Consider the following 23,581-nt stretch of genomic DNA (forward strand, 5'->3'; position numbering starts at 1 on the left):
GAGACCTCGGAACAAGTCAACAATAACACTACACTGACTGACTAGGTCTCTTCTGGTTTACTTTTTTTTTTTTTTCAACTTGCTTTACGTCGCACCGACACAGATAGGACAGGAAAGGCCTAGAAATGGGAAGGAAGCGGCCGTGACCTTAATTAAGGTACAGCCCCAGCATTCGCCTGGTGTGAAAATTGGGAAAGCACGGTAAACCATCTTCAGGGCTGCCGACAGTGGGGTTCGAACCCACTATCTCCCGGATGCAAGCTCACAGCAGAGCGCCCCTAACCGCACGGCCAACTCGCCCGGTGGTCTCTTCTCTTACCACGCAACCTCCTTTAGATTGCATAATTTTACAAAAACCAGCCCATTGATAATTTGTACAGCAGCTAGCGAAGGTATGGCAGCAGAAGTGACAAAGCACTCCTCGACTAACAACAATAGGCAGTCAATGTAATGTTATTATTGATAAGATTTAGAGGCTTAGAACATTGTAGTTCATCGGCAAGACTGAACAGTAAATATACGGCAGATCTTACAGCCGTTCATAATAAATATACTCCTCTGGTACGTATGGTTGACACGAGTGCAGATGACGACGTTGCCCCACGGATGCCTATACTTAACTTGCCACCAAGCTTTCTTCACGATGTAAACAATTATCAGCAAATTATTAAAGACTTACATTGAGTAACTAGAAGTGATTACACTATAGGCCTACAACAGTGGTGCAAATTCCTCAAATACTTTTGATATTAGTAATTACCGTTCTGTAGCCAAAATCCTAGAAGAATCATAACTTCGATTTCATACTTACCAGAGCCCTGCTACCAAAAATCCCTCCGTTTTTTTTTTTTTGTATTTTTAATTTTATTTGCCCGTGACGTCGAACTATGGAGATCTTTTGCCACTACTTTTACCATTTGAGAGGAACGTGCCTGTATGTGGAATTGCGGAAGTGTAGAGTGTTGAATTTGAGACAAGGAGCGTCAGGGACGACACAAATACCCAGTCCCCAAGGAAGGGATATTAATCAATTACAATTAAAATCCCCTGACCCGGCCGGGAATGGAAACCGGGGCCGCCGGGTGACAGGCGGACGCGTTGCCCCGTACACCGTGGGGCCGGACTCTTCTCTCCATTACTAACTCTGAACTTATCTGTACGTGAAGTTACTCGCCTTCTTCTCAAACATAAGCACCCCATGCCCCTTTGTGCCGTTGAAGTGGACAACACAAAATATGCAAAATGATTTTTGAATTAACACACATTCAACGTGCCATTATTTCAGTCGAACTTCGTCGCAAAGAATACGACAACCAACAATGCACTCGACGTCGGTTGGTCACACTAATAACGTCGGCAGATTAAATATCAGGAGCCCAAATAATAATCACTATTCAGGATATATTCAACGAAAATAAATATATTTAACATATGTCAGTTATGGCCAAGAACATTCTGCAAACTACAAAGGATGCCCACACTGCCCAAAAATGAAGAACAATATCAGGCGCGAAAACACTTTCCTTTCAACACTATTGCTCACCAGCTCTCATCCCAGAAACAATACCCCTCTACGGCCAGCAAATAATGTAAAAAAAACTTGCCTCAGCTACGATCGCGACATTTACAAGTTCAAGCCACTAAAACACCAGCATTGCAACGGACTATTTCCCAACCAACCGGAACACTCTCATTATAAAACACAGTCCCTCCTGCTGGAGAAACTACCAAATAATTATTCTCAACCTGAAACATCTCTCAGCCTTGTCCAGTTAGTCATAGCATTTATTACGCCATTAATTCCCAAATTAAGTCCCTTATCATGAAATTACAGTCAGAACTCCTCAGTTCGAGTAAATATATCCAACCCAAAGATTCCCCGTAATCACCTTTCGAAAGTAGAACGCCAGCGGTTTGAAGGTCACACGTATCCCCTCCTTGGAATTCATGTCTCACCACAATAGAGATGTAGCATCGATCTCCGAAACACACCTAGTTAAAAAGGAATGTTTTACAGCACCTTAATAGAACTATTTTAGAACTGATCGCCAAGCTCCTGTTGCCTCAGGTGGAGTGGCAATCATCATAAAGGAAAACTTGAACTTCGCTCACTATTCCTACCGCAGCAGTCCACCATGGAAGCCTGCGTCATTAAAACTGAGCTAAGCAACGGATGCCCCTTGGCCGTCATAGTAGCTTATAAAGCCCTTCCATGTAAGATCATTGCTTCCAGACCAGTTAGACCTACTAAACACGTTAGTGGTAGATATTAATAGTATGAGTGAGAATTTGGATAGCCGTGTAACAACTCTAACGGTAGACAACTGTTAGCAGTAACTGAAGTCAATGCCATCCACATAGTTGCTCCAGAAGAACAGACTCACTTTCCATCAAACTTAAACCAGCAGCCAGATATCCCCGACATCGCCCTAATAAATAATTTCGTACTCCCAATTTACATGAGATCTATAGCTAATAATAATATAATAATAATATGGGCTCAGTTACCGCGTGAAAACATTTGAATTTGACGCCATCTGGTGTCTGCTCGTCAATTTCGACATTCCGTTTTACTCTAGGCCCAGTAGATGGCAGACCGAGTAAATCGAAACTCTCTTGAGCGTCCATGGCTGAGATTTGATGAATTTTATCGGATAAACACCAAATGTGTCACCAGAGATCTTTTACATGCCGATATCGTACGACATGGAGTCTCGAATGGACTTTCTTCGGCCCTTCAAAAATCCGACTACCTCTGCTGGGTTTGAACCCGCTATCTTGGGATCCTGAGGCCGACACTCTACCAATGATCCACAGAAGCAGCTACAGACCCTTATATAAAATGGACTCAATCACTGCCCAGTAATTCGTCATTTTCTGGTGAAATTTTCATTCTACAACCTCGTCCACTTATACGTGGCTGTATTGAATGCGACATTTTGATTCTCATCTTCAACCAATTAATTGTGTCACTAAAAACTAGCAGATATATTAACACTGCTATTCACCACTTTACTACCGCCATATGTACCTCACTAGGGGCTGCCTGGCCGAGGCGGTAAAGGCGTACTCGGTTCGCCCGGAAGGACATGGGTTCGAATCCCCGTCAGGAAGTCGTAAAATTTAAGAAACGAGATTTCCGCTTCCGGGGGTGCATATGACCCTGAGTTTCACTCAGCCTACACCCAAAATGAGTACCAGGTTAATTCCTGGAGGCAAAGGCGGCAGGGCGTAGAGCCAACCACTCTACCCCATCACGTGCCGAGGTTAAGAATGGTGGAAGCTTCTACCTTCCACCCCTCCAAGGGCCTTCATGGCCTGTACGGAGGTGATTTTGCTTTGCTTTTTTTATATGTACCTCACTTAAAGCAACCACAGAATCCTAAAGATGACAATAAATCTCAACTACTCGCTCCGCCATTCCTCCCAGAAATTTACGAGTCCTGAAGGCCAAACACAAAACTTGACGTCTAGGGCAGGCTCAGCGTCTACCTTGACAACATAATAGATTATATCAGTTCATTATATTGCTACGGAAAAAATTTAGACAAACACATATTTGCATCGTACCAGAATCATTTCTCCGCCCTATAGCCCGATGATTGCATACACTTGAAGGAAATTAAACGAATATTGCGTGAAACAAGCATTATTCAACCAATGTAAGTAGCTGATGTCCATTATATTAGTGATGCCGAAAAGGTTGGCATACTCTCGGACGTTTATGAAATGCTTTTACCCCCAATCATGTACCCACAAAACAACAACAACTACAACTAAAACGAGAGTTCTAAGATCCTACCCTACAGTTCACGAAAGAATCAAACGTCTAATATAGAATCTGCCTAACAAGAAAGCTGCTGGACATGATCTCATCCCTAACATAGCCTTGAAGTATCTCACCCGAAAACCACTATCATTGCTTGCATCTATATTCACTTCGCTTCTTCGTCTAGGGCACTTTCCGACACATGGAAATGTGCAAGTAACTGCAATTCACAAACCTAGAAAACTTTCGTCACAACCGACCAGCTACAAACCAATAGGTTCATTACCTATGTTATCTAAAGTATTCAACAAACGCCTAAATAATTTAATTTTACATCATTAGTTTCGCTTCCATCAGACTCATCATTCGTATTGCAGAATCGGTTTTCTAGCTCAAGCATCACAGTACTGCAGTCTTCTAGATTGTACAAAGACATTTGATAAGGTTTGGCACAAAGGCCTTCAATGTAATTTACAAATAATTGGAATCCCACATTACATATACAAAATAATCCGCAGCTTCTTGATCCAGCGCACCTTTCGTGTACGTATCAGCTCCACGAATATTCGGGAGATAGTGGTTTCCAACGATACTGTCGGCAGCAATGAAGACGGTTTTCCATGGTTTCCAATTTTCACATTAGTCAAAAGCTATAGTTTTTTTTACCCCAATTAAGGCTACGGCCTCTTTCTTCCACTGATAGCCCCTTCCTATCCCACCGTCGCCATAAGACTTATCTGTGTCGATGCGACTTAAAGAAAATTGTAAAGAAAAAGAGCTCCACGAATTCAACAACTCGACCCAGGATGTCTCAAAGGTTATCTTCATGATACAGCACGATTCAACATTTATATAGGTAGGCCATAGCCTCCTTGTCCGCCTCCGTAGCGTAACGGTTAGTGTTATTAGCTGCCTCTTCGGGAGCCCGGGTTCGATTCCCGGTACTGCCAGAAATTTAAGAATGGCAGGAGGGCTGGTATGTGGTTGAAATGGTACATGCAGGTCACCTCCATCGGGGGTGTGCCTGAAAAGAGCTGCACCACCTCGATACGAGGACACGAGTTTAGTTCGGCTTCATGGCTAAATGGTTAGCGTGCTGGCCTTTGGTGCACCCGGGTTCGATTCCCGGCCGGGAATTTTAACCTTAATTGATTAATTCCAATGGCTCGGGGGATGGGTGTGTTTCCGTCTTAAGCATTAGAATTCATCATAGGTACGGCTCCATCCTCACAGACGCGCAGGTCGCCTTTACGGTGTCAAATCGAAAGACCTGCCCCAGGCCTTTCCGGAGGCCATACTCCATTATTATTATTATTATTATTATTATTATTATTATTATTATTATTATTATTATTATTATTATTATTATTATTATTATTATAGCCTCCTTTCATCGATGTCGCAATGTATACAAATTATACCGCTGTTTTCACATCACACAATGACATAGTAATTGCCGCTCACCGCCTGCAAGATTGCCAGCAAACCATATTAAATTGGCTAGAGGACTGGAGAATTTCACGTAATGTAGAGAAATATGAAACCATGATGTATATCAACGTACGCAACCTCCACCAACAATAATTTAAAATGGAAAAGCCATACCATGGTCGCCAAATGACAAACCAATAAAGCATCTGGGATTATTCCTCTACTGTTGTTTAACATGAAAATGCCACAAATCAGAAACTGAATCTAAGGTATGCAAGACAAACAAAATGTTATCCACTCCTAAATATGAAATTATCAAATTAAGAGAAATTATCAAATTCGTAGAGTGTAGTATGCTTCTCTACAAATCACTGCTACGTCCTATATTCACGTACGGCTGCCCAGTCTGAGGGAGGGGCGGCTCGAACCACTATCAGAAGACTACAGTCATTCCAAAGTAAAGTTCTCCGTATCATCACCAATGCCCCTGTGTACATTCGAAACAACAACAAACAAACAATTGCACCGCAAACTTCAGTTACACACACTCGAAAAGGTGATCTCAAAGCAAGTCAATAAGTTATAAAAAGTGCCTGGTGCTGCGTTCTTGTGTTCTTCCGTCTCGAGAAACAGTCATCACTTCCACGTCAGAGTAAAAGCCGTCTTCTCAAGGTATTTTATGTTCTCGTGAATCAGTTTATTTATTTTACTCGTGTGCTGTTGTCCAGACAAATGTAATCAACAGCCAAGATAATTAGTTTTTTTATTCATGATAACAAGTATTACAGGAAAACTGTTAACCAGGAACTGAAAATTGTCGCTTTCTGTTTGTGTGTGAACAATTGCATTTTTGTCTTTCCACTATTTTCTGTTACTAAACTGTGGCCTCTTGTATCGTTACAGAAGAGCCTATGAGCAGGTCGATTTCAGATCACGTTAATAGAAAGAGTTTAATTTTGTCTTGTATTTTATGTAACTAGATTTTTTATTTATCCTGTCAAAATTAATTTGAGATAGCATGTACCTGTGCTGAACGATTAAAAATAATACGTTCAAAATGAAAGTAGCTAAAATTATTGCTAGTACAAAAAGGTGAGAACAATGACAGGAGGATACTAAGAAAGAGGATATAAAGGCTAATGTAGGAATGAACTCGGTAGGCTAGGCTGTATGCAAAAACGGGCTTGTTGATGGGGTCATGCGAGACGAATGGAGAACGACAGGTTACGTAGGAGAATAATGGACTGTCATGGATGGTAAGAGAAGTAGACAGAGACCAAAGCGACGATCGTTATATCCGATTTTTAAAGATTTAATATAACAGGAATTAAACTAAATTAGGTCACAGGGCTAGTTGTAAATAGGGCATTATGAAGGATTGTAATTTTAATTCTTACAAGTTACCTTATGTTGCACCCACACAGGTAGGTCTTATGGCGACGTTGGAATAGGAAAAGGCTAGAAGTAGGAAGGAAGCGGCCGTGCCCCTTATTTAATGTATAATCCCACCATTTGCCTTGTGTGAAAATAGGAAACTACGGAAAACGATCTTCAGAGCTGCCTAAAGCAGGATTCGAACGCACTATATCCCGAATGTAAGCTTACAGCAGAGCACTGCGTAACCGCATGGCCACTTTGGTTAACTTATAGAGGCTTGCAGACTGGAAGGTATAACAGTCTACTGTATAATGAATATGTAATACCTTTTACGATTTACAGACCGTTGAGCGTTACAATGAATTACACTTAGCTTTACGTTGTATTAACAACAATATTACATGCCATCCAGAGGCATACATTGTACCACTGATCCACAGAGGGACAATCATTAAGGGAAACAATTGGGTCAAAGTTCGAATCTTTTTTCTTCACAGTTTGCACGAGTTGAAATTTAATGAGTCCGCCTCCGTGGTGTAGTGGTTGGTGTGATTAGCTGCACCCCCGGAGGCCCGGGTTCGATTCCCGGCTCTGACACGAAATTTGAAAAGTGGTACGAGAACTGGAACGAGGTCCACTCAATCTCGGGAGGTGAACTGAGTAGAGGCGGATTTGATTCCCACCTCAGCCATTCTGGAAGTACTTTTCCGTGGTTCCCCACTTCTACACCAGGCAAATGCCGGGATGGTACCTAACTTAAGGCCACGACCGCTTCCTCCCCTCTCCCTTGTCTATCCCTTCCAATCTTCCCATACACACCAAGGCCCCTGTTCAGCATAGCAGGTGAGGCCACCTGGTCGAGGTACTGGTCATTCTCTCCAGTTGTATCCCCCGATCCAGAGTCTGAAGCTCCAGGACACTGCCCTTGAGGTGGTAGAAGTGGGATCCCTCGCTGAGTCCGAGGGAAAAACTAACCCTGGAGGGAAGGTGAAGAAGAAGAAATTTGTTGAAGAAATACTCTACTGTAGCTGAAGGAACTTGTGGTAAATTTGCCTGTTAACCTGCGAGAGGGTGCGGTCCGTTGAGAAATAGAATAGTCTTCAGGTTACACACGTACCTCATTTACATCGATGTGAGGAGAGAACGGTAAAAAAAAACCTGTCTGAAGCTGTGCCAGCATCAGAGCAGGGCAAGTACAAACTTTGTTCTATCCTCCCACCTCTTTGATTTGTTTAAGATCTGCACATGACGTGAAATTAGCGGCTGCTAGCTTGTGGTACACATACACATCCGTCCTGGCGTGCTGCGGTGCTATGCGGTACACTCTACTTGCTGGCTTAAGCTCATCTTATTCAAGTGCTCCCAAAGACGCGAAACCACGTGCTCAGCTCGGCTGAGGAAACTTCAACACAACTTCGTAACCTCACCTCAGCTCACCTCCCCCTCTCATCCCCTCTTGGAGTTACCCTAAAATAAAAGGAGTCATTTAAAACTTGCACGCCAACTTTAAAGAGCTTTCATCTTCCCCTTCCCTACCCTCCCTCATGTTTTTGACTTTCAAAGGAGAAGAAGAATTTGAGGGGAACCACAACAATCAAACGATGTTTCTTCAAATAAGGTAATAGACTTCGAGGAGATAATATCTTTACTTTAACTTGAGCGTAAAATCTAAGTAGAGACTGAGTACTTTTAAACATTCCTGTTTTCAATAAAGGCACCTTTTCATTATGACTGTCTACCTCGGTAGCGTAAGGATCTGCACTTTTAGCTGTCCTCGGAGGCTTGGGATTGATTCTTAGTACTGCCAGGTAATTAAGAATTATTACTGGAGGGCTGGAATGTGGTTAAAATAGTACATGCAGGTCAACATCATTGAAAATGTGACTTCGTAACGAGAACACGAGTTTACGTTCTACAAGTCCGGCTCCATGGCTAATTGGTTAGCGTGCTGGCCTTTGGTCACAGGGGTACCGGGTTCGATTCCCGGCAGGGTCGGGAATTTTAACCAAATTGGTTAATTCCGCTAGCACGGGGGCTGGACATATGTGTCGTCTTCATCATCATTTCATCATCATCATCACCACCACCACCACCACCACCACCACCACCACCACGCGCAGGTCACCTACGGGCATCAGTTCGAAAGAGCTGCACCTGGCGACCTGAACTTGTCCTCGGACGCTGCAGGCACTAAAAGCCATACGCCATTTCATTTTACGTTATACAACATCATTAGTGTGACTTCCTAGTTTTATCTATGCTTTTGGAATGTTACAGAAGTCCGATCCATTGGCTAAATAGTCAGCGTTAACGCCTTCGGTTAATAGGATCAAATTAATAAAAGGTGATTGGAATCTTAATGAATCCATAGCGTTTTTGTAGAAGTGTGTGTTAGTTGACCCTAACAGAGTCTGTTTGTAAGTTTCGTGTTTGCTTACAAAATAGTCGGTTCTATACAGTTTCAAAAAGGTTTTTTATCGTCACTGGGTCTTCAAAAACCGCCGTGAGAAGTACGAGTATTTCAGCCTAGAACTCGGCCCGTAAGGTTCTGTCATCCAGGGTTCAATACTGTGCGACTGATGTCAAAGTTTCTCGTTCTTAATGATTGTGTGTGCTGCGGGTCAGCATTCCTTCCACAACGTAATCACGTAGCGGCTTTTGCAGGCGCAACAACAATACCATAAAAATAATTCCGCAATGGAATTTAGCCTAATGTTCAGAGTCGACATTTTTCATCCTTTTCCCAACACGGTAGGATCGCGGTCGATCTATTTAGCACATCTTGACGCGGCCCAGTTTGTCCTTACTGCCGTCAACCATAGGGGCTGCCTGGCCAAGGCGGTAAAGGCATGCTCGGTTCGCCCGGAAGGACGTGGATTCGAATCCACGTCAGGAAGTCGTAAAATTTAAGAAACGAGATTTCCACTTCCAGAGGTGCACATGGCCCTGAAGTTCACTCATCCTACACCAAAAATGAGTACCAGGTTAATTCTTGGGGGCCAAGGCGGCTGGGCGTAGAGCTTAACCACTCTACCCCATTAAGTACCGAGGTTACGGATAGTGAAAGCCTTTACCTTCCACTCCTCCAAGGGCCTTCATAGCCTGTACGGAGATTACTTTGCTTTGCCTTGCCTTCAAACCTACGTGTATTGAGCTGTTACGAGTTTCTGTGGTGGTTGACTGTGGGTAAATGAAGCGATCATAAGCACGTAGTCGCGAAACAGAGGTATTAACGATACATATCGAAAAGTCACCTACTCAGCCAGAAATCTCAGTTCCTCTGAGCCTAAGGCGCTACGCTAACTACTCAGTCCGAAAGTCGATAATGACGCTCCGAGACATACAAACGTATATTATTATTATTATTATTATTATTATTATTATTATTATTATTATTATTATTATATTTGGCTATAGCTACCTTAAGGAATTTGGAATGTGGTCTATTCTCAATGATAAAATTGACACACAGGTTGCGCAGATCGGGCCATGTAGTTGTGAGATTACATTCGAGAAACGGTGGGTTCGAAACCTACTGTTTCATCCGGAGATAGTGGGCTCAAATCCCATTGTCGGCAGCCCTGAAGATGGTTTTCAGTGGTTTCCCATTTTCACACCAGGCAAATGCTGGGGCTGTACCTTAATTAAGGACACGGCCGCTTCCTTCCAACTCCTATGCCTTTCCTATCCCATCGTCGCCATAAGACCTATCTGTCTCGGTGCGACGTAAAGCCACTAGCGAAATCTACTGTCTGCTACCCTAAATAAGGTTTCCCTTGGTTTCCCGTTTTTACACCAGGAAAATGCTGGGTTATGCCTTAATTAAGGCTACGATTGCTTCGTTCCCAATCCTAGACCTTTCCCATTCTTATGTTGCCGAAAATATTCCATATTTTACTGCGACATTATACCACTAACATAAAACTCGAGAATTTATAATATATTCTTTCAGGAAACATTATTTTTCTCAGTCGTTATCTTTCATATGTCTCCTTTTAACTTTTGCATTAGGACAAATAGTAATTTTTGAACATTAAATTACGATTCTCAAAGAAAAGAGCCTACCCCATGTTATTTACATAAATAAAATACACCACCATGTAAAACATCTTGCAAATATCTTAATTAGTATTTTACTGAGCTAGTGGCCGTACGGTTAGAGTCGCGTAGCTTGCATTTGGGGGATGATAGTTTCGAACCCTGCCGTCGACAGCCCTGAAGATAGCTTTCCGTGGTTTCCTATTTTCACAATAGGATGTACCTCAAGACCACAGCCACTACCCTCCCAATCTTGGGCCTTTCGCATTCGTGCGTCAACGAAAACCTTGGATGTGTTAGTGGGACGTTAGAAAAGTAGGAAAAATTTATTCAATTATAATGTAAAAAATGAAAGATACCGAAAATGAACAACAAACAAATAGGACGTAGCAACTGATATGGACAGGCATTTACAAACATATTTAAGTAGTGAAGATATTTCTTTAACAAGGTGAAAGAGGAAGGCATATCATGTGTATAATATCTCTATGATTGCCTGTGTTAAACGAGAGCTTTTAAAAGACTGAAATAGGATCAGTTATAAGTTAGTTTCCTTTCTAATAAACATGCAATAAACTTTGGACGACCGCGATTTCTATACTTTGCAAAGAAAAATAAGTTTCTTTCAGTGAAGTGGTTGTACCATCTTCACCGCGTTTATCGGTAAGAGTTCGAACTACTCCCTATCTCGAGGTTTGTCGTCTACTACAGCAATACTAAGAACAAGAGAACATTTACAGGGCTGAAACTGGAACCAGATACAGCTTCAAGGAACAATACCATGTTGACCTTCATATTTAAACTGTTCAGTGCAAAATGCCTACTATTTGTCAAGTGATAGAACCAGCATCGTCATTCTGGCATATGCAGTGATATCGTCTCCATCTGAAATTCTTACCTACTGAGCTCGACAGCTGCAGTCGCTTAAGTGCGGCCAGTATCCAGTATTCGGGAGATCGTGGGTTCGAACTCCACCGTCGGCAGCCCTGAAGATGGTTTTCCGTGGTTTCCCATTTTCACACCAGGCAAATACTGGGGCTGTACCTTAATTAAGGCCACGGCCGCTTTCTTCCCTCTCGTAGTCCTTTCCTATCCCATTGTCATCGTCACCATAAGAACTGTGTCGGTGTGACGTAAAGCAACTTGCAAAAAAAAAAAGAGAAAAAAACTCCTACCGTTGAGTTTGGCGAGCGACATCCGACAAATTTTGATTGTCGATACTTCCTTGTAGGTATGATTTGCCCAAGATGGAATTCTTAAATTCTGCATGCTTGTTTCTTTCTCAAAAATAGTTTTCATCCAACGAGATGAGATTATGACTTTGGAGAAGATGCATCATTTACCGTAAGAAATTTGACTGTCGGCGCTTCCTAAGTTTTATTCACAATTCACTTCTAATTTCTAATAGTAATTTCGGCCGTCGGACTCAGACTTACAGTACATACTAGTATTCCAGAGAGATAACATAAATTGAAAAATACTTTATGAATCCATGAAGTTGTACATCGCCCCTTAAGTGGTACTACGATACTGAGTGGCAGAGTTATGGAGGCTAATTGACCTGCCGCTAAGGAGTCGCTGTGTCCCCGGGGATCAAGCGACACGGGCCGCTAACCATAGACAAGGCAGGCGTTATGATCACAGCTGATTGTGCATTCACCGTCCCCCCCGTACTGTCTCCATTATTCCTGCTCTGCCACTGGAACTGATGCCAGCTTTCAGAGGCAGACTTTTCAATTTTTAACCACGTTTCAATTACCTGGCCGATCAGGACAGAGGTCCCGCTTTGTAGAAGACAAACAGACAGCAGTCCCCACCTCCTGGTTAGCTTTTTGGAGTTGGATGGCTAAAAAAAGGAAAGAGTAGGAGGGCTAAACTAGGTGGGAGACGGAAGGGAGAACTCGAAACGTCAACCGATCATTGAGACAAGCCTTGTTCCTCTGTAACAGCTCCATGTCACTGGAAAATACGCGATACCAAGGTTCTTCAGTATTAACAACACTACCTGTCCGCAACCGTTAGTTCCAAATAAGCTCCTACCACCCCCACTTAAATAGTTTTACCAATACTCGAGCGTATCATGCAAGATTTATTCTCGTCTCTGTTGCTGAATAGCCAACTAATCGAACTTGACTGTTACATGGCACACATATCGACCCGGAATATTTCTCGTCCATAATTTAATCTGTAATAACATGAGCTGGCATGCGATAGTGACTTTATTTTCAATACAAACGACACTGTGTTCGGCTGTAGAAATTATTGACAAAACCTTGTTACAGAGATAATAATAATAATAATAATAATAATAATAATAATAATAATAATCAACATCTGTTTACCCTCCAGGTTCGGTTTTTCCCTCGGACTTAGCGAGGAATCCCACTTCTACCGCCTCAACGGCAGTGTCCTGGAGCTTCAGACTCTTGGTCGGGGGATACAACTGGGGAGTATGACCAGTACCTCGCCCAGGCGGCCTCACCTGCTATGCTGAACAGGGGCCTTGTGGAGGGATGGGAAGATTGGAAGGGATAGGCAAGGAAGAGGGAAGGAAACGGCCGTGGCCTTAAGTTAGGTATCATCCCGGCATTCGCCTGGAGGAGAAGTGGGAAACCACGGAAAACCACTTCCAGGATGGCTGAGGTGGGAATCGAACCCACCTCTACTCAGTTGACCTCCCGAGGCTGAGTGGAGCCCGTTCCAGCCCTCGTACCACTTTTCAAATTTCGTGGCAGAGCCGGGAATCGAACCCGGGCCTCCAGGGGTGGCAGCTAATCACGCTAACCACTACACCACAGAGGCGGATAATAATAATAATAATAATAATAATAATAATAATAATAATAATAATAATAATAATAATCATCTTCATTCTCCATCTTATCTTAAGCATTTTCCGGGTCGCTGAAGCCACACTAGCACGCTATCACAATTTAAGTATGTTTAGTAAAATTTATTTAAAAAATAAATCACCCACCCTCCAGCGAGGGTCACCATAAAGATACGGAATACATAACTTACAGTATATAATTACAATAATGAATGGATATATTTTTCTTGATAGTTAATCGTAAGGAGGGAACGATTTCAGGTATAAATGCAACTGTATAATTTATAGGGAATATCTTACGATCTGTAATAAGATCTTCCCTATGCCCCACTAACTGCTTTACGGTTTTCTTTCGAAGACGAATAGGTGCCGGAATTTCGCTCCACAGGAGATCCCTAAAGGGGCTGCCTGACCGAGGCGGTAAAGGCGTGCTCGGTTCGCCCGGAAGGACGTGGGTTCGAATCCCCGTCAGGAAGTCATAAAATTTAAGAAACGAGATTTCCAATTCCGGAGGTGCATATGGCCCTGAGGTTCACTCAGCCTACACCAAAAATGAGTACCAGGTTAATTCCTGGGGGCAAAGGCGGCTGGGAGTAGAGCTAACCACTCTACCCATCACGTGCCGAGGTTAACAATGGTGGAAGCCTTTACCTTCCACTCCTCCAACGGCCTTCATGGCCTGTACGGAGGTGACTTTGCTTTGCTTTGCTTTGCTTTGCTTTGCTTTGCTTTGCTTTGCTAGGAGATCTCTAACGTACCTGTAAATCTACCGACACGGGGCCGACTTCAAATACCACCGGACTGAGCCAGGATCGAACCTACCACCTCTCAGAGCTCGATTGGGAAAGTAACTATTATAAGAATTAGACCGCAATTATTATTGTTATTATTCCACCACCTTTCCTTACCTGGGGGTTTTGGGTGCGAACTGAGTCGCACATGTTGATTTGGCAGGATAGCCTTACTGACGCCAACTCTGTATATAAGGGTTTATTCTGCCCGAAGGCAGGTCAAAACCTCCGCAGAGGTGTGCCTGAGCCGGAGTTTACGTGCGGTAGGGTGGCAGTTCCTTTCCGCTCCTCCATTCCCTTAACCCCCACCAACAGCGCGTGGCAACCCATCCAAATCTTGACCACGCCCAATATTGCTTAACTTCGGAGATCTCACGGGATCCGGTGTTTCAACACGGCTACGGCCGTTGGCACTATTATTTATGAAGGGATGTAATCACTATCGCGTGTTTTCTGTGGTGGTTGGCAGTGGAGTGTGTTGTCTGAATACGGAGAGTAAAGTGTTGAAACAGACACAAATACCCATCCCCCAAGCCAGAAGGATTAATCAGACGCGATTTAACTTCCCGACCTGGTCGGAAATCAAACCCGGGGCCCTCTAAACCAAAGGCCTCATCGTTGACCATTCAGCCAAAGAGTCGGGCTATTAGAACGCTATCATTTTCCTGAATAAACTCTCGGGTACTTCTTCCCCGCCTGACACTTTTGTAGAACGGATTGCATAAACAGCATGAGAATACCCAACCAAAATTCCTTTTGTTTACAAAATAAATTAAACAATCTGTTCTTACGAGTCGTCAAATCCAGTGATTATGCATACATGTTTCGTCATACCACTAATTTACTACTAATTGAAGGCAAAGTGTCGGCTCGCAGATCCCAAGATCTTGAGTTCAACCTAGCAGAGGTAGTTGAATTTTTGAAGCACGGGGAGAAGCCTGTTCAAAACTTCTTATTGCATATCAGTACCGTACCTAAAATATGTTTGGTGACAGATGTGGTGTTTACCCTACAAATGAATTAATACTCAGCCATTCCTTATCCAACACTGTTCTTATTTCTCTGACATCTGGAAAAATAAAATGGGACGTTGAAGTTGATACGCAAGCAGCCTTCATGATATCATTACTATTTTAGAACGTTATGCCCATCTGTGGAGCGCGATAGAACGTATTTATCTCTTCATCTGCGCACAGAACATTTCCCTTTGTTCTTCAGTCCATGATCTACTGGACCTCGGATTCATTTGCTCAGCAAAATGATGGTTGTTGACTGCTGTTTTTGAACTGTAGTCTATTTTGAATAATTTCCTGTGGGATGCCTGTCATTGTTCATTCTGGGAATGTGGCCATAGAAATTTAATCGCCTTTTCCTGATGGTGTCGGTGATTATTATTATTATTATTATTATTATTATTATTATATGCCTACCACTTTTGCTCAACATTATTGGACGAATGTGATTGGTTGATATTTGAGTGTGCTTAAACCAGAAATTAATTTAATGGCAGCAAGTGGAATCTATTTTCAGAGCAACATTCTGGTTTATATTATTTCTTGTCTTTTATAACTGTTGTTGTTTTTGGTGGTGGTGGTTTTCTTATTGGTACATTCAATATACGCATTTAATACGCATTTCGTGAATATCTACCACACGCATTTGAAGTTTCATTTTTATGATTTTATACAACTTGGAATTTGAATCACTGACACCATTTAAGTCGCTGCAGTGAGACTAGATATGCCAACGTTGTTACAGGTGGCAACAGTGAACACAGACATAAACATATATTTTTTTACAATTTATTTTAAGTAATAATAATAATATTATTGGCTTTACAACCCACTAAATACTTTTACGGTTTTCGGGGACTTTATTTGAAGTGGCACCGACACAGATTGGTCTTATGGCGACGATGGGATAGTGATAGAAGTGGAAAGGAAGGGACCGTTGCCTAACTTATGTCTGGTGTGAAAGTGGAAAACGGTAATACTTCTTCAGGGCTGTCGAAAGTTTGGTCCGAGTCCACTATCTCCTGAATGCAAATTGATAGCTATGCGACTCAAACCGCGCAGCCATTTTCTCAGTATGAAATAAATAAATAAATAAATAAATAAATAAATAAATAAATAAATAAATAAATAAATAAATAAATAGAGCCAGGTCAACAATGGGTAATACCTTGAAGAAAAGAGGATGCACCGCCTCTAACTAGGAGCCTGGACTCTCCAGTGAGGATTCTAATAGGCGGTTTGATATCATCACTTTTAAACTAAACTCGTCTCAAGGATTCTACATAAACTCTTCTGTCGGGTTTAAGACCCGCCAGAGCCAACAATAGATTAAAAAGAAATACCACCTAAAATCTGCCATAATATTCGGCTTGATTATTGGTGTCAGATCACGCTTTTTCGAGACTTTCTGTAAACAGTTTGGGTTATCGAAGGTCTTCATGATTCACATTGAAACGACTGCACAGAGAGGCTATATGGGAATAATGAGACACCATTCCTGTGTGCTATAATGCCACTCACTGTCCGAATAGCAAATCAATTGCCCAGGCATCTGTATTAACCTGTAATTGCGAAACAAAATAAAAATCTCTTGTCACGGTACTCTGCCTTCACGGCAGCCTGCATTTGATGAACGAAAACTTCAAATTTCACGGTATTCCGAAACGCCGAGTTGCCGGAAATTTTGCCTGACAAGAATTATTTTACATGCGGGTATATCTACCGACACGATGTTGGCGTATTTCAGCTCCTTGAGATGTCACCGGCCCTGTCTGGTTCAAACCTGGAAACTTAGAATCACCATCTGAGCCACTCGGTCCATCTTGATAAAAGAAAACTCTCCATAGAATCAGCTTCTATGATACAGGATATAGACAATTGATTCAACATTTTACAGGTGCCTGTTTACGTGTCACATGTCAATCGCTAAGCTTCCTGTATGAGGGCGTCTTGTTGGCCAGTGAGCTAGTTAGACTGACAGCTGGTCGATAAGCTGTAAGGAGCGAGGCATGCAGATCGCCTGTTCGTGTGGAAAATGAACTCCCGTCCCACTTTGTTAGACGGCTTGCAGTCAAATTTAACGGCCAGCATAACAACAGGAGGGTGCACAGACAGGACTGCGATTTTATTGACAAAAGAATAGGACGCCGAAGAAGATACATGGTATGTAAATTGACTGTCTCGCAGTCAAAACTCCACTTTCATTAAGGCTTCTAGGGCTAGTTCACGGATAAAGATGATTATTCATAACGGACGTAGTGTCATCAAGAGCACGATTCTTGTAAAATATAATATATTTATTTACGTATTTCCTGAAGATCTTTTTTTATTTCACTAAGCCAGTTGTTCTTGACTTTCATCGAGAGAGCAAGGTTGAGAAGCCTTTTGGTGAGCCTGTCATTATTCATTCTGAGAAGTGACCACAGACATTTAATCGCCTCTTCCTGATGGTGTCAAGCTTGTGGTTTTACACGAGAGATGATATCGTGACCATAATCACGAGATCCACATTTATATTGAACCCAAAGTACAGGACGTGAATTTTCATTTCAAAAATCCCACATACCTTTGCTGTGACTGCCTTCTTGGGAAGTCAATGATAATATCATTAGGCTGTTACGTTCTCTTCATTATTTATTTATTTATTTATTTATTTATTCTTCACTTTGAATACCACCACACGGATGGTTGGTATAACTTGCAGAACATAAAATATCAAGTGAAAAATTGAACAACAGAAGCACAAATCCCACATACAAATCAACTTAAGAACAATGCATGGTTAAATTTACCTTACAAGGGAAGTAATCGAGGTATTACACGCAGATCTTAATTAAACTCAGTAGGAGGGAAGTGGAGAGCATATACATTACTTAAGTAAAAAAAAAAGTATCGTCCCAAATTAATTTCCAGTGCCAGTATTATAAAATGAATGTAGTAAAAAAGCAGACAAGCACCAATTTTTTACAACAGTCATTACTGATCTGCATTTAGGACAGTCGCCCATACGCCTATCTGTTGTTTCCTAGCTCTCACTTGAACGATTGCAAAGAAATTGGGAATTTATTGAACATCTCCCTTGGTAAGTTATTCCAGTTCCTAACTCCCCTTTCTACAAATTAATATTTTCCCCAATCTGTTCTCTTTAATTCCAACTTTATCTTCATATTGTGATCTTTCCTACTTTTAAAGACACCACTCAAACGTGTTCGTCTACTAATATAATTCCACGCCATATCTCCATTGACAGCTCGGAATATACCACTTAGTCGAGCAGCTCGTCTCATTTTCTTTCAGTTGCTCACAATCTTTTAACTTATTTATTACTCTATACATGATAACATCATTCGCAAAAATGCCCTATCTCTAATTCCACTTCTTTACTCATATCATATATATAAGAAAACAAAGTTCCAATAATACTGCCGTTTATCGCAAATCATCCAGAACAAACTGAGCTTCTTTTCTTTAGATTTTTTCCAGTTATTGAACCAAGTAATCCTGGCGAGGGTCCCATACACTGGAACCATACTCTAGTTGGGGTCTTACCAGAGACTTATCTGCCCTCTCATTTACATCCTTCTGCAATCCCTAAATACACTCATAATCATGTGCAGAGATCTGTACCCTTCATTTACAATCCCATTTGTGTGATTACCCCAATGAAGATCTTTACTTATATTAACACCTAGGTACTTGTATTAACTCCTAGATACGTACACTGATGCCCATAAAGAACTTTCACCCCATCAATGCAGTAATTAAAATTGGGCGGACTTTTCTTATTTGTGAAATTCACAACCTGACGTTTAACCCCGTTTATAATCGTACCATTGCCTACTGTCCATCTCAAAACATTATCGAGTTTTTTTTTCAGTTGCTCACAATCATTTAACTTATTTATTACTATGTACAGAATAACATCATTCGCAAAAAATGCCTTATCTCTAATTTCACTTCTTTACTCATATCATATATATAAGAAAACATAAAGGTCCAATAATACTGCCTTGAGGAATTCCCCTCTTAATTATTCCAGGGTCAGATAAAGCTTCGCCTGTTCTAATTCTCTGAGATCTATTTTCTAGAAGTATAGCCACCCATTCAATCACTTTGCCCGCTATTAAACCGTCGACTAGGTTCGAACGGCGCGCACAACATATAACACTGGATATCGTCGTTGAGCCCGTGAAAACCCCTATGATTATATTTTTGGAGTAATACTTTCCCGCACCACATACGTTGTAGGGAGCGAGAATTCCTCGACTATTGTCATACAGTATTGAACCTTAGATGACAGAAACTTACCAGCCAAAAAAGTTCTAAGCTAAAATACTTCACACAGCGGTTTTTTTAGCCGCAATGACGATATGACAATGGGTACTATAAATCTTGTTCTGTACTCTGATTGAAGTTATAAAGTCGTATATGGTTCACATGAAGAGTATTATATAGCCAACTTGGTAATTCTGTATGTTAATATTTTATCTATGTTTCTGGAGAGATACAAGCAAATGCTATTGCATCCATTGAGTTTGTATTGACTTCCCGCTCCACTTCCTTCATTGTGTTCGCATTGGCGCGCACCTGCTTTCCACACGAGTCATATTATAATACTGGCAGTGGAAATCAATTTGGGCCGATATGGATTTCACTTTTGGGACGCACGGCCTCTCTGTAGCCCCTATGCCGAGCTTCATAAAGATCCGAGTGTTGTAACTCGATTACTTCCCTTGTTTGTAAATTGATATGAAATAATGGGTAGTGGTAAAATGAAGATTACCACAACTATAACAGAACTAACTTTAAGATAATAGAACAAAGAAACATATTTTTAGGGAATCTAACATAGGTTGTAGTAAAATGCTAAATAGTCAATTATATTGATGAATTTCACCACTAGAATACTCAGCATTTATCTTACCTCAGTAACTGTCTTCTTTCTATATACCTGCATGTCGCCTCTTCAACCTAAAGAAAGATAAGAGCCGAAATTTAGTTAGCACAATCCTAAAATTCACTCCAGATAAAGCGACAACTTACAATTCACCCTAAATCTAATAACATTAAACAACAAAATATAAATTAGCTGATAAAAGCAAGAGGCTGTAGGCTATTCGCTGCAGTATGCAACAACGGATATCAACTTCAATGATGTCCAAGAGCAGGATTTCAGTTCAAAGCTTTCCCTTCAGTTATGTACTCCAGGGCACCTCATCCTGCCTCTTACAGGTAGTCTTAAGGTTTACAGAGCCGCGAATCGAACTAACCGGGATGCTTATGATCATCCCTGAAAATAAATGTAAGCCTTTATGCATATACATTATATACATCATTGTGCCGGTTTAGGTCCTTGGCTGACCAGCGTACAGTCTTTCATTTTAGAGGCCCAGGTTTGTTTCCCGGCCAGTTTAATTATTTTGAATGCGTATGGTTTATTCCTCTGTTACGGGATTTGGATATTTGTGTTCGAATCAATACATATTTATTCATCTGCGTTACAATACAACACACCATACTACTAACTACCACAGAAATACGCAATAGTGAATACATCCCTGACCACGTAGGTATGGAGTCAGGAAGGGCATTCAGCCGTAACACTGGGTCAAATGTAAGCAGAAGTACGCGATAGTGAACACATCCCTCACCCCCATGTTGGTTGGCGTCATGAACGGCAATCAGCCATGCCTCCTTAGAGAATACTCTACCTGTTCTGTTACAAGATTTGCCTTTACAAGTGCGACGAAACATACACTTCATGTACAGCGGAGCTTTTCCTCATACGATGTTAAAATCCGTCGGCTTCTAAATGTCAGATTCTCTGACAGATACACAGAGAGAGGTGGACCAATTCTCTGGCCTCTATTCTGTCCGGATCTAATCCCACTAAACTTTCATTTGTGGGGGGCATTAGTAAACTCTTGTGTGTCGAAGACTGGGTTCAGAAACCGAGTGTTGTGTGATTTGAGCTACTCAGTCCGCTTATCTAACTTTGTACACCTCTTTACTACTGCCTTAGATTCACTGGTAAGAGCATAAGATATTGGCAAGTCCTTACTAAACCGGGCGAGTTTGCCGTGCGGCTAGGGGCGCGCTGCCGTGAGCTTGCATCCGGGAGATAGTGGGTTCGAGCCCTACTGTCGACAGCCCTGAAGATGGTTTTCCGTGGTTTCCTATTTTCACACCAGTCAAATGCTGGTGCTGTACCTTATTTAAGGCTACGGCCGATTCTTTTCCATTCCTAGGCCTTTCCTATCCCATCGCCGTCATAAGACCTATCTGTGTCGGTGCGACGTAAAGCCATTTCTAAAAAAAAGTCCTTACTAAAGCTCGTCAACCCTTTCTACACAGACATTCAATAGGATCATGATTTGTGTCCGTTCGTTTCTGTAGTGATAATGAAACAGTGATTTTCTTGCTATTTCCCCGTAACTTACTTATGCATGAAGCTCTTCATAGTGTTGCAAGAAAGTAATGTCTACTCTGTCTATCTCACGCGGTAAAAATTATAACTGAAAGAAAAAATGAAGAATGGAAAAAATATTTCCCATTTCCAAGAAATAGTCTAATCAGTGTCATTCATTTTAAATTAGACATAATTAAACATATCTACAAATCTAGGTGGGTAAACGACGTTATCTACGACGAAAGGGAGTTTTATTATGTTGTTACGTTGATAAAAGTTTACATCTAAATAGTCCATTAGGAAACGATCTAAAATTTTCGATTTTTTCGAAATTCCAGGTCCATACACATCTAGTAGTTGAGTAAGATTTTTAGCTTTTAGGGATCGTTAATAGTTCCAACTCTTTGCAGTAGGGACAAAATGCAATAACTTTGACACCATTACAAGTTGTTCAAGGATTACTAATAAAATGCTTCTTACACCGGCATCTGAGAAGTATATATAATTTTAATTTTTACAATTTTTTTTACGTCACACCGACACATATCGTTCTTATGGTGACGATGCGATGGGGAAGGCCTAGGAGTGAGAAGGAATCGGCCTTGGCCTTAAGGTACAGCCCCAGCATTTGCCTAGTGTGAAAACGGGAAACCACCGGGGGAGTTGGGCGTGCGGTTAGGGGCGCGCATCTGTGAGCTTGTATCCGGGAGATATTGGGTTCGAATCCCACTATCGGCAGCCCAGAAGATGGTTTTCCATGGCTTCCCATTTTCATACCAGGCAAATGCTGGGGCTGTACCTTAATTAAGGCCACGGCCGATTCCTTCGCACTGCTAGCCCTTTCCTATCCCACCGTCGCCATAATACCTACCTGTGTCGGTGCGACGTAAAGCCACTATAAAAAACGGGAAACCACGGAACACCATTTTCAGGGCTGCCGACAGTGGGGTTTGAACCGTGTGAAGAATAAACCAAGCTTTCAGACGATCCTTCGTTAGTTTATCAGATCTAGAAGCAGTTGCGTAAACGTTTACCGATTAAAATACATTTTCTTTCACTTTGGGGCCTGTAAATCGAACCGAAACCTACAAGAGATCATTCACGTTCACCGCCACGAGCTGGTGGAATGAATGACACCAGGGAAGCTAAATCGAAGACAAAGTTTAAAATCCTCAGCCAGCGTCATCTTATAAACACTTCCAGTCTTTCTTGAGTGTGAATGGGAGGCACGAATGAGAATGAACTTGGTTGTTTATTTTAACGTGTTTAAGCTGTAAAGATTTAATGTGTTTAAATGAGCTCATTTTAATTTTTATATTGTTATTATATATTAAAATGTAAAGTGTTGATATTTTTACATCCTAAAATTGTAAAAGTTATATTTTAAATTACTACTCATTTATATACATGAAGAGGTTAAGTCACAATAAAGCCACAATAAAGTCGCTTTAATAGTAATAATTAATAATGATTTCAGAACAATATAGGTGTAGTCACTGTTCACCAGAGTACTGATAGTATAATTGCCGACAATATTCTGTAGGTGTCACTATTCATAATTTTGAAAGTATTTTCAAGGATACTAATTTAATGAAAATTGGATTGTACACTTCGGGTAGTGATCCCTTTGAGCCGGGATCAAGAAAGTCCGATCCGCTCAGCCCATTATTCTCCTTGTAACCTATTCTCTCCCATTCACCTATCATTACTCCGGCACGCAAGTCGGTTTATGCATACAACCTCAACGGTCAAGTTAATTCTTATCTAGAACATCTCATTTTTAATACCCTTCTGCCATTGTTACCACCTGTTTTTCCCAGCGATCATTCTCGTTACTTTTACGCCTATTTCTTATAACTTATTCATAAGATATCTTTATTCCACCAGCTTTCGCTCCCTTAAAGCAAAGTTGATCTGAAAACA

General features: G+C 41.4%; 1 long non-coding RNA gene across 1 annotated transcript in view; it reads right to left on the reverse strand.

Moving 5' to 3' along the window:
• Window positions 1-23,581, reverse strand: part of LOC136870865 (uncharacterized) — an 882,383-nt gene that overhangs the window by 765,009 nt on the left and 93,793 nt on the right. Inside the window, exon 2 of the long non-coding RNA XR_011018019.1 lies at window positions 20,174-20,220. This is a non-coding gene — a long non-coding RNA (uncharacterized lncRNA). The remainder of the gene's footprint in view (window positions 1-20,173; window positions 20,221-23,581) is intronic.

The sequence above is a fragment of the Anabrus simplex genome, chromosome 1 (assembly GCF_040414725.1).
Source record: "Anabrus simplex isolate iqAnaSimp1 chromosome 1, ASM4041472v1, whole genome shotgun sequence".
Classification (NCBI taxonomy): Eukaryota; Metazoa; Arthropoda; class Insecta; order Orthoptera; family Tettigoniidae; genus Anabrus; species Anabrus simplex.